Source organism: Falco punctatus (genome assembly GCF_963210335.1).
Source record: "Falco punctatus genome assembly, contig: scaffold_25, whole genome shotgun sequence".
Classification (NCBI taxonomy): Eukaryota; Metazoa; Chordata; class Aves; order Falconiformes; family Falconidae; genus Falco; species Falco punctatus.
In genome coordinates, this window is record NW_027660064.1 from 933,773 (window position 1) to 940,919 (window position 7,147).

Genomic DNA, 7,147 nt, shown 5'->3' on the forward strand with positions numbered 1-7,147 from the left:
TAATTAATAATTACAAGGTTATTAATAATTGTTATACTCATTTATGCTGGAAATGTGAGAACATTTCTGTATTCAGTATATTACAAATGTTGGTATGTGGTTATTGTCTTGAACATCCGAGGGGTGAATGTGAACCTCTGTATGTTTTAAAGTGTATATGGTGTAAAGAATTATTATATGTATGGTGGCAACAAGAAATTGAATGCCCTGACTGTAAGGTTTGGACGCCTTGGGATAAGAGAGAGAGCCGTAAGTGAAATTAGAGTCTCTGTGGCTGGGATAGCGATTGAGATAATAGTAAGAAAGGTCACTGGAAGGAAATGGGGGGGGCAGCTGGGGGAAGCGTGAATAAGAGAACTTTGGCTAAGTACTGCAATCAGTGGTGGCCCCTGTATAAGTTAGGGGACAGAGAAAATGGCCCTTAAACGGCACACTGAATTATAATGTTTTGTTAAAATTAATGTTATTTTTAAGAAGAGAGGAAAAATGGGATGAAGTAATGTATGCTGGTATGTTTTTCACTCTGAGGAATCACCCAGAGTGGCAAAAGAGTGTGGTATTAACCTAGCTCCACAAGATCCCTTAATATTAGCAATGGAAAAGGATCAGAGGGGAGGTTGTGGTTCCTTCTATGGAGCAACCAGAATGAAACACGTTGTAAGATAAAAAAACTTGTGCTAATGTATGTAAGATCTGAAGCCGGGGGGGGGGGGGGGGGGGTGGGGGGTGGAGAGTAAAAAAAAAAACAAACAAAAAAAAAAAACAAACCCTGTGAAAGTGTTAAAGTATTGGGGTGAGTTTGTACAAAGCCCCGTACCCCCTCGAAGGTGCGACTGAGTCACGCTGGATGCATGGCAGGGTGTTTGCTGTTTTCCTGCAAAGGCTGATACGTAATAACACAGACTTAAAGCAACAAGTAGCAGATTTGCATTCAGGGTAAGAAAGAGTTAAAACAGAAGTGCTGCTGCAGAGGCAGGCTTGTGTAACCTGCAGAGCAGGAAGAGCATCTCCTGCCCCGAATCCTCCTGATGGTGGGGAGGAGGGGGTTGCTGTTGCTGACGATTGAGCAGAAGGACCTGACAATGTCACCCCGATTGCTGCAGCATTTGCAGCACAATAGGACCGGTAACGGCCCCTCTAGGGCAGGCAGCGGGTCTGAGGAGAGTAAAGGTGAATCTCTGATGGGGAAATTTAGATGTTTGAAAATTAGTTGTGAATAGGACTGGATAAAGGTTCGAGTTGATTTTTACTAAGGTAATCGTGATGTAGAAAAGTTGGTGAATACAAAACCAACTTATTTGGTGTTAAACTTCAGTGAAAAGAATTTGTTACAGTTGTGGGAGCTGCTGGCCACCAGGAAAATATCCTGGAACCTTTAAAGTAAATGTTGAGCTTATCTTTAATTCAACAGAAAAGTGGAAGAGAGGACCTCCCTGAAGTAAAAGAAATCTTTAACCAGGTATATCTGGAAGTAAATTCCAGGTAAGGGGAAAAATGCTTTCCCTGTTACAGTAGAAATGATAAACTGGAGGCCTGCCTAGTTCAGGTAAAACAATATCCCTTGGTCAGCAAGGCTGTGGGGAATATTGCATAAAAACTAAAATAAAATACACTCTGTAGTAGTTCTACTAATGTAAATCTGTGTTTTACCATGACTGTGACTTGTTATGGGATGTGCAGATGAAACTCTGCATTGACAACAAAGTACAAGGAATAAGGTTGGTCAAGTGCCTCCTACCACAATCAAGGGCAAGACTGGGTTGGCCTCTGTGTTTGCCACCAAGAAGAATCTTGAGCCCTGCTGCTGGCTGCAACCCAGTAGGCGTTGAGCGGTGGGAACATATGCCATGCCAGACCTTTATGTGAGGAATGGCCCCCTCTGTTATAAGAGGGTCGTCCAGGAAGGAAGAACATAAGATGGCCCATTAAGGCACTGATTTGGAAATTGGAAACCACCTGGCCGACCATGAAGCCATACAAGTGGCAGAGGAGGTAGGAAAGGAGGAATTATCCTTAATACCAGATGGTAAAATCCAAACTGTAAGTACAGATCAGGAGCCAAATTATTCTAAAGAAAACTTAAAGGTCATTCAGGACATGAATGATAAAATAAATAAGTGGACTTATTTGAGGGATGGTTGTATAGTGGTACCATCCAATTTAATATGGACCACAGCCGTAATAGAACATAATAAGATGCATTGGGGAGCTGATAATTTATATAAAAGTCTAAATCAGAAATTGATAGGGCAAAACTTGTATACTGTAATAAAACAGGTGACTCAGCGATGTGAAATGTGTTTGAAAATTAGCCAGGGCAACAGTGGCAAGTTGATTTTTCCAGACTTCCAAGAATTGGGGGGGTACCAATATTTATTAAATGAATGGACACCCCAACGTATCATACAGTATTATAGACCTGCAACTTGGAATCCTAATGAACTTATTAACGGTGCTCGAGAACCTATCTACAATCTGAATCATATCATTCGTCTACAGGCTGTCTTGGAAATTATTACTAATCAAACAGCTAAAGCTTTTGATGTAAAAATGCAATTTATCAACACAGGATGGTTCTCTATTACCTGCTAGCCGAAGAAGGAGATGTTTGTGGTAAAGTAAATGTTTCCAATTGTTGTTTGAAAATTGATGACAATGGTGAGGTAGTTAAACAAATCACATTAGAGATAGGGAAGTTAGCTCAGGTTCCCGTCTGAACTTGGAAAGATGAATATTGACTTGTTTTCCTGGCTTCTCGGGAGCCCCTGGGTAAAACGAATCCTATTTTATTTGTTATGTGGATTAGCCACCTTATTGTTTTTGCCATGTGCTGTTCCATGTTTTATAAGATTAATTCAACACGTTATAACTAACATGCAATTTGCTATTATGGTTTCACCCGATGGCGTTAAACAAATGCGACCTGTGAGACCTGTCAAAAGGTTAATCGAAATAACCTGAGACAAAAACCTCTTGGAGGACGTTCCCCAGCATACAGACCTTTCTCACACATACAAGTGGATTTTACTGAACTACCCAGGGTAGGGCGTTACAAATATTTATTAGTAATGGTGGATCATTTAACACATTATGTTGAGGCTTTTTCCTACCTCCAAGGCAACTGCTAACCAAGTTACTAAAGTGTTACTTGAACACATTATACCTCGATATGGAGTACCTGAAGTAATCGACTCGGACAGAGGAACACACTTTGTGTCAAAAATTGTTAGAGATCTAACAGAAAGCTTGGGTATTAAGTGGGAATACCATACGCCATGGCATCCACAAAGTTCGGGAAAAGTTGAAAGGATGAATGGGGAAATCAAAACTATTCTAACTAAATTAATGATAGAGACCAAATTATCATGGATTAAGTGCCTACCCATGGCACTATTAATTCTCAGAACTAGACCCCGAGCGGATATGGGAATATCAGCATTTGAAATGGTGTATGGAATGCCCTATAGAATTGAAAGCCCACAAACAAATATTTTAATTCGAGACCGTGCGATAAATGAATATGTTTTACAATTAGCAGAACATCGTAACAAGCTTTGGGAACGCGGACTGATTGTGCAACGACCCCCGTTGGACTTAAAAATTCACAATGTTAAACCTGGGGATTGGATATTGATTAAAGTGTGGAAGGAAGAAACCCTAAAACCCAAAAGGGAGGGACCTTATCTTGTTCTGCTTACAACAGAAACGGCTGTCCGAACTGCTGAGCGTGGATGGACTCATGCCAGTCGCATTAAAGGCCCAGTGACGAGACCCCACTGGAAAGTAATCAGTACACCAGGTGACACCAAGATAACATTGAGAAGATAAAGTTATGATAGAGACTTTATTTGATTATTTTGCTGCATTACCTTTTGGTATAAAGTGTGTATTGCTGTTTATATTTGCTATAATTATTTTTTTTATTATTTATTATATATGGAAGCGTACAAAGTGTGTTGAAGGAAATTGCTAAACTTATACAACCACACAATATTGAATATAGAAGATATGCTGATGCAAATAATATATTTGATATATGAATTGGGTGTAATAATTTGAACTACAATTGCTATCCATTTGCTTGTTTTAAATGTAAGGTATGCCAGGATAAATGGTGGACACACTGTGAATTCGGATACCCTCCGACAGGAGTTTGCACACAGTGTTGGAAAATCCAAAGAACTCTTACTGAGTAGAAATTAAAACAATTAGAGTCTAAACAAGAAATTATTTGAGAAGCACATGAGTGGTGGGAAATTTTTGCCAAAGGAATAAACCCTCAATATTATTGTTACCACTCCACCGAACCAGTCCCCTTTGTAGCTGAAATCTTGGCTATAAAGTGCAAAAGGGAAGTATTAACCGTGTCTTGCTTTGCCCCATTAGTTAAAGCTGCAAAATAGGAAGCCTATGTAAACAGGCAGAAAGCCTAAAGCAGCTGTTCTCCTGAAGAATTCCCTTGCTGCCGAGAAGATGGTACACCTCGTGGCTCGAAGCAACCGAGTCGACGGGCAAGGCAGAGGAGGAACATACTGCGGAGAAAAGAACCAGAACAATGGGATGCAAAAGCAGCAATGGCCGAAATTCCCCAGGACTGGTAAAAATATACTCAAATTGGCAAAATTGACAGACACCCTTTTTCCTGGTATACTGTTAGTTTTGTTATTGATAATGACCCAAGCAAATGGAAACCCTCATGAACCTTTTAAATGGACCTTAATCAGGTGGGAGGGACAAGTAACCATTCAGACTCAAGTTACACCAGGAGCCCCTAGTTTTCTCTGTGCGCTGTGTGATCTCATACCAGTAAAACCCTGCCTGAACAAACATGGATTTTATTTTTGCCCTAGTTCGAACCATGAGAAAGGATACTGTAATTACCCAGGACATTATTATTGTGCCTACTGGGGTTGTGAAACAGTAGCCTCAGATTGGGAGGTTGACCAAGACAAGTATTTATGGGTAGGGTGGGGTCCTTTCGGATGTGACCCACCGAAACATGGAACAAATGGAGGTTTTTTGAATGAGGGTACATGTGACAAAATCTACATTAATGTGACACACCCAGAAGATGCAGGTTGGTTGATAGGAAAAACATGGGGGGCTAGACTTTGGGAATCAGGAACCGATAGGGGAGGACATTTCCTTATCAAAAAAGAACCGATACCTCATGATCCTTTACCAGTAGGACCAAATCTGGTTCTGAATCCACCCACTTCATCTGAAGAAAAGGTTGCCCCCATAATTATCGTAACCCCTTCTCCAGACTCCCTTTCAAAAAAAAAAAAAAACAAAACAAAAAACTAATGACACTGTGACTGAATTCTCCTTATCCAGGGATCTAGAGTTGTCAGAATCTAAAGACCCCTTATGGAATCTCATGCAAGCCTCTTATCGTGCCCTTAATGAAAGCAAACCAAATTTAACTAAGGAATGCTGGTTATGTTATAATATTAAACCACCATATTTTGAGGCAATTGGAAAACCAGGTAGGATTCAATGGTCTAATGGTTCAAACCCACAAGAATGCCCATGGGATGACCAGAGGAACCATACGCAAGGAATTACTATTCAATTAGTGACAGGTCAAGGAAAATGTATAGGTACAGTGCCTGAAAAGTATCAGCCTTTGTGCAACCGAACAGTCACTAATACCAATATAGAGAAACACAAGAATCAAAATGACAAATGGGCTATCCCGACACCAGGAGCTAAATGGGTTTGTTCAGACATCGGAGTAACGCCTTGCCTATCCCTAAACGTGTTGTGTTTAATCAATCTCAGTTTTGTGTACAGGTGATTATTGTTCCTCGTCTGATCTATCACACCTCTGAGGAGGTGTTACGCCACTTTGAAGGAGTCCTGAATAGACAAAAACGAGAGCCAATTACAGTGGTAACCCTAGCTACACTGCTGATAGCGGGCGGAGTTGGAGCAGGTACAGGCATAGCCTCCCTAGTAAAAGGTCAAGAATTACAAAGTTTGCAGATGGCTGTAGATGGGGATTTAGCAAAAATAGAACAATCTATCCAAAATTTAGCCACTTCAGTAAAGTCTCTATCAGAAGTAGTGTTGCAAAATAGAAGAGGATTAGATCTATTGTTCTTAAAGGAAGGAGGGTTATGTGTAGCTCTCAATGAAGAATGTTGTTCTTTTGCTGACCATACGGGATTAGTCCAGGACACCATGTCTGAACTCCGGAAAAGGTTAGATCAACGTAAGAAAGATCGTGAGGCGGGCAGGTCATGGTATGAAAACTGGTTTAATATCTCACCTTGGCTAACCACTTTGTTGTCTGCTTTAGCAGGACCACTTATTATGCTGATTCTGGGACTTATATTTGGGCCTTGTATATTACGCTATATTTTACACTTTATTAGAGAACGGTTTGACTTAGCTAAATTGCTTATTTTAACTACGAGGTCTAGGGAAAATATAAGAGTGTATCTATTAATGAGGATGAAGATTGTTGTGAATGCGTTATGCCACGTGAAAACTATGCCTATTGTAATTGTGAGGTATTACCTTGTGAGTGTTATGATAAATGTTGGGATTGTGGAAAAAGGTTTGTTCGCAGTGCTGAGAATGAAAGCAGTGTATAATAAACAATAATAGGATAAAAAGAAAAAGGGGGGATTGTGAGAAACTATGGACTAGGGTATTGTTTATTTAAATTTATGTTAAGCCCATATGTAAATGTAAAGATTAGACAACAAAAGATAAGATAACCGCCAGGTGTCCAGGATGCCGCTTGTGAAAAGATGCGATCACCGCCAGGTGTGCAGGATGCCACTTGTGAAAAGATAAGATCACCGCCAGGTGTCCAGGATGCCACCAGGTGTCCAGGAACCGACAGAAACAGGGCAATGAGACAAAGGAGGAAGACCAGCAGGAGGCAGAAAACGACCCCCCTAACAACAAAAGCATGACTCCACTACCTCATGAACATGGAAGTAAAGATGTATAAAAAGGGACTGTTTGAACTGCTCAGTATGGCAGTTGGTGAAACGCAGACTCCCCTGTCGTCCAGCGCTGTTTTGCTCATATTCTACTTGCTATAATTAATAAAATTTTAATTGGATTATGATCCGTTGTGGTCTCAATTTATAACAAGTATAAACTAAGAAAACAAATAAGAATGCCAAAT

The 7,147-nt window shown here is 40.4% G+C and overlaps 1 long non-coding RNA gene across 1 annotated transcript; it reads right to left on the minus strand.

The window, feature by feature from the left end:
* Nucleotides 1–4,266: 4,266 nt before the first annotated feature.
* LOC308058152 lies at nt 4,267–6,838 on the minus strand. The gene is made up of 2 exons (XR_013925687.1): nt 6,794–6,838; nt 4,267–6,750 (listed from the first exon to the last, which is right to left on the minus strand). It is a non-coding gene; the product is annotated as an uncharacterized lncRNA (long non-coding RNA).
* Between the last annotated feature and the right edge of the window lie 309 nt (nt 6,839–7,147).